Genomic DNA, 13,073 nt, shown 5'->3' on the forward strand with positions numbered 1-13,073 from the left:
TGTTGCAGCAGAATTGGCAGAGGGAAGCCAGAATCTTTGCCTAAGCCTTGAGAGCATGTGATTCCTTCCTGCGTGTCCTACTTGTTGGTGTATGTCACGCAGGATCAGTTTGGACACGTGTGAGTCTTTGGGAAGGATGGTAGGGTTTTTCAGACTCACCAGCATGGATGCTTTACTTATCCTGCCTCCAATCCTCAGGATACCCTCATCCAAGATCAGATCAAGTTTGGATATGGTGCTGTCTGCTTTGACTGGCATGCCTTTCCTTAAGAGAGTGAGCTCAGAATCAAAGTAACACTGCTGTACATAGCAAATGATCACCTTTTCTGCTTCGTCCAAATCATCCACAGTCAGAATTTGATGCTCACCTTCCATTTTGGATGTCGACATAAGGCCTTTACCTTTCTGACTTCGAAGCAGCAGGAGACTTTTGAGCTTCAGCAGCCAGGCAACAGCCCTTTGAAGTTTCTTCCATGAAGAGAAATACTGAATGAAGTAAGTAGTTGCATTAGTTTGAAGCTTTAAGCAATTTGCAGTAATGTCTTTCTTTACCTCAGGATCACTGTGGAGTATGTGTCCGATGTCCTCCGGTGTGTCAGGCCATTCAGATTCCTGCTTTAAAAGGAAGTGAGGGCCATGGAGCCATCTAGGGGACTTCAAGAGCAGTTCAATGTACAATCCGCGGGAGGCATCATCTGCTGGATTATCCCTAGAACTGACATCTCTCCACTGATGTACCTGGGAGAGACTATGGATCACTGCAATCCTGTTGGCAACGTAAGTATGGAACCTTTTTGTTTGATTGTAAATGTATTTCAGTACTGATGTACTATTGGTCCAAAATGTAGAATTCTCCAGATCCATATGAAGCTCCTTCTGAAGCATCTTGTCCATTTTAACAGCGAGTGTTGCAGCAGCAAGTTCAAGTCTTGGAATAGACATCTGTTTCACAGGAGCTACTCTGGATTTTGCAAGCACAAAAGTGACATGAATATTTCCTTTACAGTTTGTAAAACTGAGGTAACTCACCGTTCCGTAACCTGACTCACTTGGATCACAGAAATGATGCAGCTGAGCAGTCCTAGTTAAGCCAAAGTTCTCAGGTTTTATGCACCTGTCCACTTGAAATCTATTTAGCTGTTCCAGTTCTGTGATCCATCTTTGCCATGGCTTGGAGAGTGCTTCTGGAATGGCATCATCCCATCCACACTTTTCAAGGCAAAGCTTTTGTAGGATTTGCTTGGCTTTGAGAATAAAGGGCGCAAGGAAACCCAGTGGGTCATAGATAGAACTTACAACAGAAAGAATGGCTCGTCTTGTTAGAACTCTGTTCTTGATGGCTACCTTGAAGGTAAATGTGTCTTTCTGGATGTTCCACTGGATTCCTAAGGCTCTCTCCAGTGGTGGATTGTCCCTGTCCAGGTCAAGCTGTTTGGCAAGCGTGGCTCTGTGACTTTCAGGTATTGTAGTAAGGACTTCACAGCTGTTACTCACCCACTTGTTCAGGGTGAATCTTCCAAGGGCGCATGCTTCCCTAAGGTCCATTGTGAGCTGGATTATCTTGTTGACAGAGGCCACGGATTTGAGACAGTCATCGACATAAAAATTATGTTTGATTGTGTCAATAGTTTCAAGACTGAATTGGTCTGAATTGTCAACTGCTGTTTGTTTGAGAGCAAAATTGGCAATGCTCGGTGATGACACAGCACCAAAGAGATGGACATTCATCTGGTAGACTTCGAGTGGCTGACTGACATCCCCCTGTGGCCACCAGAGGAATCTGAGGCCCACTTTACACGGGGACGGTCTGAAACAAAAACGCAAAAGTCCGTTTTCGTTCTCACTTTTTTCCGTGTCTACACGACCGTTTTCAAGGAGGAAATCTGCATCTATGGTGATGCATAAATGTGTGGAATTCAATTGAATGTGCATGCCAGGCGGCTAGGTGGTGCTGTGAAAGACCTCCGCTATGTCTGCACGCATGCGCAATGTCTTCCGTCTTGTCTGATCTGCACATCTGCGCCGCGAAAACTTTGACTACTCTGGCTATGGTAAGTAAGAAAGTAAGTAAAAAAGTAAGAGTATACTATACCCGCCTCTATTCATTAATGGTATATGTGCAGATTCGGTATAGATGTTCGAAGGACTCCTGGACGTTTATTAAAGCTGCCAGAGCAGCTTGAAGGTCCGTTGGATCGATGTAATCAGACATGCTCTTACTTTTTTACTTACTTTCTTACTTCCCGGGCTGGCATGTACAGTATATGACATATGTATGATGTAAACGCGTACCCGACGTGAGCAGATCCGAGCAGAGTTTCGCGTATTGGGTAGTTTAGACAGATATGCAACGGGGGCTGTTTTTAACTTATCCACTCTGGAAGGCATTTTCAATTTTTTCCGTTTTTCAGCCTCGGAAACGCCGTCCCCGTGTAGACGAAAGGCACTTCCGATAAAATATTTAGTCGTTTTTACCCGACAGCGTCCTCGTGTAAACAGGCCCTGAGGAAGTCACGGTGCTGTTCTTGAACACATACTTGGTAATACATTGCTTCTATGTCTGCCATTAAAGCAATTCTTTCTTGCCTGAACCTGAGCAGAGTGCCCAGAAAGGGGTTGGCCAGGTCAGGACCCTGGAGAAGTTCTGTGTTCAGAGATTTGCCTTTCTAAGAAGAAGAACAATCAAACACGACTCAAAGTTTTCCATTTTGCTTATGCTGTATGCCGTGATGCGGTATATACCATATCTTGCCATCATTTCTTTGCAGCTGATGTGGCGGCACCTTTTCTGCATAGCCTTTCCTGAGCACATCTTCCATGAATGCTTTGTACTCACTTGCATAAGCAGAATCCTTTGTGAATCTCCTGGAGAGACCCACCGCTTGCTGTACTGCCACCTCCTTGTTGTCAGGTAAGGTTACATCTTTATCATGGAAGGGCAAAGGTAAGTAATAATGACCATTTTTGAGCATAACTGACCTTGTTACTATGTCCATGAATTTTTTGTCCTCAACAGACATCTCTAATTTTTCCTCATAATCCTTTTCAGGAAAATCATTGTTATATTATCTAATGAGCAGGTCCTTGAGGTTTTCCATTGAGATATGATTGACTGTGATTGACGCTGTGCTGCATCTCTCCATAGCAGAGCAAGTGTTGAGTGAGCCGCTGACCACCCATCCTAAGAGAGTCTTGATTGCATATGGTCCATTTTCTTGACTGTTAATTACTCGCCAGGGCTCCATTGCCTTTGGCACGTTCATTCCAATTAAGATCTCAATGTTAGTATCAAAGCTTTGCAATGTGACTCCTTTGAGGTAAGACCATCTTTTCAGGTCATGTTGACTAAGCAAGTTGTCTTTCGACACAGGAATTTTGGATTGAGTGTACACTTTAGGCAACTCTATGTACACACTTCCATCAATGTTGCCTACCTCAAGTCCTGTGAGCTCGTAGCTCTTGACCAGTCGCTCCTGCCCCATCGTCCGCAAGACTACTTCAATTCGGCGTTCTTTGGCGTTCAGCTGGTGCATGATGTTTTCGGTGCAGAAGGTGCCCGAACTGCCTGGGTCAAGAAAGGCATAGGTCATGATGGTTCTGGTACCCTTGGATGCCTTCACCTGAACAGGCACAATGGCTAGCGTGCACTCCTTGCTGGCCCCTGTTGCGTGATCAGCAGAGACCAGGGCACTGTTGACAGGAGGCATTTTTGTTTGGTTTGGGGTGTTTGACGCAGTCTGCATTCTCCCTAAACTATCACTGTTGTGTAGCAAGGTAGGATGCTTATGCTTGCAAATCTGACAGACCATTTTCTTATTACAATTTTTACTGAGGTGTCCTTTTTTTTAGACAACCGAAGCAGTATCCATTTTTCTTCAGGTATTCAACCTTTTGGTCATGTGGTTTTAAATTGAACTTTTTACTGTCTGTTATTTCATGTTTGTCTGAACAGAAGCTACATGAAGACAAAACTGCAAAGTGAGGGTTGGTTTGCTGTGTCTTGGCTGGCTGTGATACTACCTGCTCTTCAGCTGGCATTACAGTAGTCACAAAACTGCTTCCCCTTTTAGGTGCCTTTGTGTCAGGTCTGGCCTTTGAGACTGGACTTCTACTTGGTGGAGGAGCTTTGATATCTCCAAACACTGGGTGGACTAAGATACTGGACTGATGTTCCAGGAAATCTACAAGATGCTTCAATCTAGTGCATGTATTATTTTTCTGAAGAGATTCATACACTATGTTTCGCCACCGTTCACGAAGTTTGTAGGACAGTTTAGAAACAAGTAACTTTAGATTAGATGCTACATTCAATTCATCAAGATAGTCCAAATTTTGCATTGCATTGTGGCATTCTCTCAGATATAGAGCATATGCTTGGAGATCCTTCCCATCATCAGGTCTTACAGATGTCCAATTCAGAGCCTTTTCAAGATATGCATTTGCAATCTTCATTTCATTTCCAAAATGTTTGTTTAACAGCTGTTTCACTTCAGGATAGCCTCTGCGGGCATCCATATGCATGCAACTTCTAACAAAATCTTTGGCCTGTCCTTCAGTGAACTGCTCAAGAAAGTAAAGTCTGTCTTGACAATTACTTGTATTATTTTCAATTGAATGTTCAAAAGCAAGAATGAATGATTGATAAGACAAAGAATCGCCATTAAACACAGGCATATCCCTTTTTGGCAAGAGAGAAAGATTTTGTTGTCTCACCATTAACTCTGTGAGGTCCTTTTGTTTGTGCAGCATTGCAGTCATTGTGGTATCACCAGTGGTGTCATGGCTGGGTTCAAGCTGCGGGCTAGAAGTTGTTCTGCTCCTCCTGGAGCTGCTGGGCGCATGTTGTTCTGCCCTTTGCAGCGGTGTCTTGGGCACAGTTACCAGAGGAGGAAGTGGTGCAAATTCAATGGCTGAGGCATCAGGGAGAGCTGATGGTTCAGCAAGTTCTTGTTTGCTTGCCCCCAAGTACTCATTCATGGCATCACCCTGTTCTCCAGTCTCACTTAATGCTTTTAGTTTAGCATTGAATTCAGCTAGCTGTGCTTGTAAGTCAATCTGCTGTCCATTCTATTCTTTAATTTCGTTTCTTAAGACACGTATTTTTTAGTATGTTACCTCGTTTGTTGACAGTTTCGGCGAACACTTCCGCCTTCTTCAAAACAGTCACCAGATGTCGAGTGGTGACGTGCCTTATCAGCTGATGTTACTCTATGGAGGCGTGAACGTCCCGCCCAATTTGACAGGTAGTCCACGCCTCCTGCTGTCAGGTCGCTGCCCCAGGACGGCGCTCCAGGTGTGTGACAGCGCGTACGCTCCCTCATCCCGGTTCATCGTCCTCTGCGCCCGCTTTCGTATCTCCACTGCCTCCAAAATCCAACGCTGGTATCTATTCTCTTCAGCGCGAATGACTCTGGCCTCTTCCCAATTCATAATATGATTTTGTCGTTTGCAGTGGTCTGAAATGGCTGATTTTAAGTTTTCTTGGTTTGCTTTTTCTTTTTTGGATCTTGTGAGTCTTTTTGTTGTTTCTTTTTCACATTCTAATTGGTGTTCTTTCCTGCGAGTGTGGAAGCATCTGCCCATTTCACCAATATAGACTTTATTGCATGACCGGCAAGGGATTTCATATATGACATTGCATTTATTGTCCAGTTGTATTTTGTCTTTGGGGTGAACTAGCAGCTGTCGGAGGTTCTTGTATGGTTTGACCGGGGTGTTGATGTGGTATTTCCTCATGGATCGTTGGATGCGTTCTGTAACTCCTTTTATGTATGGTAATGTGACAAAGCCCCGGTTTGTTTTTTCTGTGTAAAGCGGGTGCAGAGGATGATGACACCCCGGTCAAACCATACAAGAACCTCCGACAGCTGCTAGTTCACCCCAAAGACAAAATACAACTGGACAATAAATGCAATGTCATATATGAAATCCCTTGCCGGTCATGCAATAAAGTCTATATTGGTGAAACGGGCAGATGCTTCCACACTCGCAGGAAAGAACACCAATTAGAATGTGAAAAAGAAACAACAAAAAGACTCACAAGATCCAAAAAAGAAAAAGCAAACCAAGAAAACTTAAAATCAGCCATTTCAGACCACTGCAAACGACAAAATCATATTATGAATTGGGAAGAGGCCAGAGTCATTCACGCTGAAGAGAATAGATACCAGTGTTGGATTTTGGAGGCAGTGGAGATACGAAAGCGGGCGCAGAGGACGATGAACCGGGATGAGGGAGCGTACGCGCTGTCACACACCTGGAGCGCCATCCTGGGGCAGCGACCTGACAGCAGGAGGCGTAGACTACCTGTCAAATTGGGCGGGACGTTCACGCCTCCATAGAGTAACATCAGCTGATAAGGCACGTCACCACTCGACATCTGGTGACTGTTTTGAAGAAGGCGGAAGTGTTCACCGAAACTGTCAACAAACGAGGTAACATACTAAAAAATACGTGTCTTAAGAAACGAACTTAAAGAATAGTTATAATAATCAGACATAATGAATTTTCACTACATATTAAAAATAAGTTATGGAGAAGATTGTGCCAAAGAGGTACGCTACCTGGAAAAACAAAAGAAAAAACTGGCGAGACAAAGAAACCATCTCCGCTTCAATCTCCGCTGCCGGGACGAAGGCGTCATTCTAGCAAGCCTCTACATAAAAAATCCGATACCAACAGGAAACGCGGAAAGGACCATCGAAAGAGCGCGAATGGCTCTGGTAAGAGAAAGAATTAGATGCACGACAAACAAAATCAACAATTTAAATACAGAAATAATACAAAGAACACAAGATTTCAAACGCCGGTTCAAACTCAGCAGTAACATGGAAAAAAGTATGGAAGAACATCTAAATGCAATACAAGAACAAGAATTCTCAAAAACAAAAACACGCCATATTAAAAAACTAAATAGACTTATCAAAAAGAAACAAAATAAATGCAAGGACAAGTAAATAAATGAAAAATGCATATGCAACCTGTCTAAACACACACTAACAACAGCAGAACGCACTATACTCTCACGGGGACTAAACTATGCCATCACACCAAATAAAATCCCGAATGAAGAATTCATACTGGCTACCGAACTAGCATGCAACATGTTACAGGACCAAGGACAGAAAGCCGCATTAAGGAACAAAATAGCAGGCATCCTCACCTCAGCTAAACCGCCACCCAGAAACACAACTAAACAGGAAATGGAAGCCATCAGAACACTCACAAAGAACAAGAAAATAACAATACTACCGGCTGATAAAGGGAGGACCACGGTTATCATGGACATTAATCAATATGAAAAACAAATGAATGAAATGCTCACGGACCCAAACACATATGAAATACTCAAAAAAGACCCGACAGAGGAAAAGAAAAAAAGACTAAAACTATTACTCAAACCGTTAATGGACGACAACAAAATTGATAAACAAACATACAACCACCTCATCCCCACAGCAGACATCACCCCCCGGATATACGGCACACCGAAAATTCATAAACCCGGAGCACCACTAAGACCCATAGTAGACAGTATAGGATCAGTTACTTACAACCTTTCCAAGACACTGGCAGACATAATTAAACCACTCCTCGGACTCACGGAATACCACTGCAAAAACTCAAAACAACTGGCGAAAGAACTAAAGGAAATCAAGATAAAAAAGGATGAAATCTTTGTATCACATGACGTCATATCCCTCTTTACAAAAACACCGGTCACAAACACTCTCAACATAGTAGAAAACCGGTTAAAAGCAGACAGAACCCTGAAAAAACGTACAAAACTTACAGCACAGGACATAACAAAACTATTACATTTCATTTCCACGTCCACATATTTCCAATTCAGAGGTACAATCTACAGACAAAAAGAGGGATTTGCAATGGGGGACCCGCTATCTGCCACTCTATGCAACTTTTTTATGGAGGATCTGGAAACCCGAGCCATAGAAACAGCACCGGATGACTGCAAACCTATCTTCTGGAAAAGATACGTCGATGACATTCTTGAAATAACCAAAACAGGCCACACACAACAACTCACGGATCATTTAAACTCCATAGACAAGACAGGCAACATCAAATTCACACACGAAGAGGAAACGGACAAGACAATAGCATTTCTGGACCTAAAAATACACCACACAGAAGAAGGTAATATCAGAATTACAACATACAGAAAACCTACACATACCGACCAATATCTTCTCTGGACATCTGAACATCCCATAGCACATAAAATGTCAGTAATCAGAACACTATACGACTGAACACAGAACATCACGGAGGAGAAAGACAGACAGGAGGAGGAACAACACATCCAACAGGCATTAAAAAACTGCCAATATCCACCGTGGGCAATACGAAAAGGAAAATTACAGACACAAAAAAAGGAAAAAAACAAACAAACAAGAAAAAACACAGAAAAAACAAACCGGGGCTTTGTCACATTACCATACATAAAAGGAGTTACAGAACGCATCCAACGATCCATGAGGAAATACCACATCAACACCCCGGTCAAACCATACAAGAACCTCCGACAGCTGCTAGTTCACCCCAAAGACAAAATACAACTGGACAATAAATGCAATGTCATATATGAAATCCCTTGCCGGTCATGCAATAAAGTCTATATTGGTGAAACGGGCAGATGCTTCCACACTCGCAGGAAAGAACACCAATTAGAATGTGAAAAAGAAACAACAAAAAGACTCACAAGATCCAAAAAAGAAAAAGCAAACCAAGAAAACTTAAAATCAGCCATTTCAGACCACTGCAAACGACAAAATCATATTATGAATTGGGAAGAGGCCAGAGTCATTCGCGCTGAAGAGAATAGATACCAGCGTTGGATTTTGGAGGCAGTGGAGATACGAAAGCGGGCGCAGAGGACGATGAACCGGGATAAGGGAGCGTACGCGCTGTCACACACCTGGAGCGCCGTCCTGGGGCAGCGACCTGACAGCAGGAGGCGTAGACTACCTGTCAAATTGGGCGGGACGTTCACGCCTCCATAGAGTAACATCAGCTGATAAGGCACGTCACCACTCGACATCTGGTGACTGTTTTGAAGAAGGCGGAAGTGTTCGCCGAAACTGTCAACAAACGAGGTAACATACTAAAAAATACGTGTCTTAAGAAACGAACTTAAATAATAGTTATAATAATCAGATATAATGAATTTTCACTACATATCAATCTGCTGTCTTTTGGATTTCAAAGCAGCTTCCTCCATCTGGAGGGCTTGCAGAGTTGGTAAAGCTTTAGCTCGGGCCTCAAGAGCAGCCCTTTCAGCAGCAGCAATTTTAGCAGCAGATGATGTCTTAGATGTTTTAGATGATGTCTTAGATGCCTTGGACACATTTGAAACACTGTCTTCAGGCTCAACAGTGAACTGCAATTTTTGTTGTTGCTTCTTCCACATTTCAACTTCTTTTAATAAAGTAATTAAAGTTCTGCGCTCTGGGCTCATACCATTCAACTTCATCATTGGCTCTCTCTTCCTCATTCATTAGTAATTGAACCGAATTGTGAATGGAATTAAAGTCCTGAATACATACAGGTAGCACTTCTATATTTTCATTCACCCTTTCAACATTTCCGTCTTCAACAAGCAGATTCTTGATTTCATTTATTTTTCTAGTGCATACTCCTAGCTTTCCATGGCGTGTGGCCATTTCAGATTTTAAAAGCTTCGCTGATTCCTTAGTCGTCTCTGACTCTTTGTCCATCATCGTGTTATCAAACGGTTTACAATTCACATCAACAAAGTCCTTTAAGTTTATCAACTTTTTAGAGCAGTTAAGCCAGTAGTTTATATTTCACTGTTCGTCAACACTTACTCATTAGCAGTCCTTTCCTTTGGGCCTTCATTCATGAAGTCGTTGGCACTTCCTACGTTGCATTATCCATTCATTCAAAGTTCCATTTAACGCTTCATTCATAAGGACAATAAGTATTCAACGAATCCACGATATAATCCACAGGTTGTAATCCTTTGAAAGACATCAGTCTTCGGTAGTTTTCCGACGGTAAGGTAGCAATTCCTTGCAACAAATATTGCCATGTGAGGTTGATGAGGTTCCCGACACACAATCCAGTTAAGCACTCACAGAAAGTCCAATGAAATGAGATGGTGGTTTATTCCATTAAGACAATTCCGGTTTACTTTACGGTTGCGAACAAAGAATCAAAAAGGGAAACTAAAGTAAAGCTCTGTTAGTTTAGTAGGTTATTCCAATGCATTCGGCTTATTGCAGTTGGAAAACTATTCCGCCTCGTCATCTACCTTACCCCTGATTCAGAGGACTAATTAAAGCTTGCAGTTACACGCCAGACCAGCACGTCAAGGGGAGTGGCTACATACCACATGACAGGTAAGGCAATCAGGTAAGTATCTAATGTAATTCTAACATAATTCCTTTTACAGGTTGCCAAACTAAATCATATAGAAACAACAAATACTAAGTCATACAGGAACCTAAATATGGCTCCTACAGCGTGGGTTTCCTCTGGGTGCTCCAGTTTCCCCCGAGTGCTCTGGTTTCCCCCACAGTCCAAAGACATGTAGATTAGGTTAATTGGTGGCTCTAAATTGACTGTAGGTGTGAGTATGAATGGTTGTTTGTCTCTATGTGCCAGCCCTGTGATGACCTGGTGACTTGTCCAGGGTGTACCCTGCCTCTCACCCATAGTCAGCTGGGATAGGCTCCAGTTTGCCTGTGACCTTGCACAAGATAAGTGGTTATGGGTAATGGATGGATATTCAATTCACCACCCCATGTTTGCTGTAATAAACCTCCTGACAATAAGGCAGAATAACAAAGAGTTTTACATTTTGTGAACAGTAACAATAGGAAATATCAGCCTGTATAACCTGTATGAACATTTCAACTGGTTATGAAGGGGGAAATGAGAAAAACATACATCACATTTTAGGGCTATTATTACGCTAAATGTTATCAATACACTACAATGCACTCTCCATATCACACTATATCATAAGAAATTGTTTTTTGTGGACTGTTGAACAATTTTCAAGTGATATCTGTAACCAATCAACAATGAGCACTTCTGGTAGCACCATCCAGTAGCAATAGTGGGCAGTTATTTAAAAATAAATAAATAATGAAAAAGAGGAACCTTTGAACCATTCATGAATAACAGAAGAAGCTTTTCTGGTGCCAATAGTTGCTGTCACCACATACAAGTTGATGATTTTCCTATAACACCATGTCCCCAAATGTTTTATCTTATATCACAGCAATTTGACAAACACATAATATTTCTATATTAAAGAACAATATTTTGTATGTTGTATCCATTTATAGTTGCATTTAATGTTGTGGAACATCCATGAAACAAGTTATCTCTTGTTATTACTTACATTATCACAACTAAAAACTTGTTCCCTCACAAGCTTTTCTCTTTTTTTCCTTGAAGTAAACAAGAATCTCTGCCACAGGGGACTGGGTTTTACAGCATACGTTTACTCAGTAGGTTCCTCAACATGTTTTGACTAGTTTTTCACTTCAAACCTCATAGAGGCCTTTGAGAGGCTAGTCCTGAAACAGTCTCCACCCATGACAGACCATCTGGACCCCTGTAGCTTACCTACCTGTAATGGAAACTTCTAATAAACACTTCAGAATGCTTAGCAGTTGTCTTTTCAGTTATTTATTATAGTAGATCATATAAAACAGAGATATAAAATAGGAAAGGAAAAAGAAGAAGAAGACACCACTTCAGATGATCCCGAGAGTACACACTCTGAGTTGTGTCTTAGTGGCTGTCATCTGTTATACTCTAAAGGCATTCACTTACTGCCCATGTCTGTACACGATTGGCTTGAGGCTTGGTCTTGATGTTAGACATCGGCTCTTTGTTAAAGCAGACAAACCGGTGTGCTCTAATTAAGCGCTGCAGACACGTGGTCAGGCATAACATGATATGAAACAAACAAGACAGCTTGCTTATCACCAGCCAGTTGAGCCAAGGACAGAGAAACACAGAGAATAGGAATGTTCATTCACTAAATTTCCTTCACATTTCCCCCCTTTTTGTCCTACAGGATAATAATTGCTAAAAGAAAGAAATGTACACAATTTCAGGGATAAGAGTTCCTGGAGAGATTTGACTTAACACGTCATTGAGTGTATAGGGATAAAATGCGAAAGCTATTTTGTAAGACATAGACATCTTAAGTTAATGCTCACAAGCTACATAGATCAGAAAACAATAGAACAGAAAACAACCACAAATGAGAATGTTTTAAGCTAGGGCTAATTTCATATCAGCTGTGCTGACATCGTCAAACGGTGGGTTATAGTCTTCATGTGGGTTTGGAGGCCAGTCAGGCAAGTCGTCTGGGTCTATTTTCACCATCTGGTAACCAACATTTGTCAGCTGCCTCTGAAACATAGACATACAACATTGACAGAAAACAGGGAGCAAACATAGCATCACAATCACTAAGCCCAGGACCGATATGGTGGATGGAATCAGAGTCTTCCATCTACTAAACCAACACCAACAGCTGTCTTTGGCTCCCCCATGTTCATCTGCTCATAATTGTTCCGCAACCTTGCGCATCTTGTTCAGTGCCTCAGTGATGTTACCGAGTTAACCCTTGCCCTTCTTGACGTTTGTTGGTGCTCAGACGGCGGGCAAGCCCTATCAGCCCTCATCCCACCTCACTGGGACTTGGAGAAACTCGAAACCCTAAGACTTATCTATTGTCTAGACATTGAAATGCTCTTCCCTATTGAGGGTGCGTGCGTGATTGATGTGATACTTGCACTGTTCCATGCAGTGATGCCTTTCTTCCTCATGCGCTTTAGTCAGCATCTGGGCCACTTAGGCCTTCCTTTTCCCCCTGCTCAGCCAGTTCAGGAACCCTCCTGCAGTGGCTAGCATGGATCCATGTCACTCTGCCTGTGACCTTCACTGCCGTTGGGGTCGTGAGCAGGACCTGGAAAGGGCCATTCAACCATGGCTTGTTCCACTTGGTTCATTGGAAGTCCTTCACCACTATCCAATCCCCTGGTTGTCGATCATGCAGAGGTCTC

Source organism: Neoarius graeffei, chromosome 12, assembly GCF_027579695.1.
Source record: "Neoarius graeffei isolate fNeoGra1 chromosome 12, fNeoGra1.pri, whole genome shotgun sequence".
NCBI classification, from domain to species: domain Eukaryota; kingdom Metazoa; phylum Chordata; class Actinopteri; order Siluriformes; family Ariidae; genus Neoarius; species Neoarius graeffei.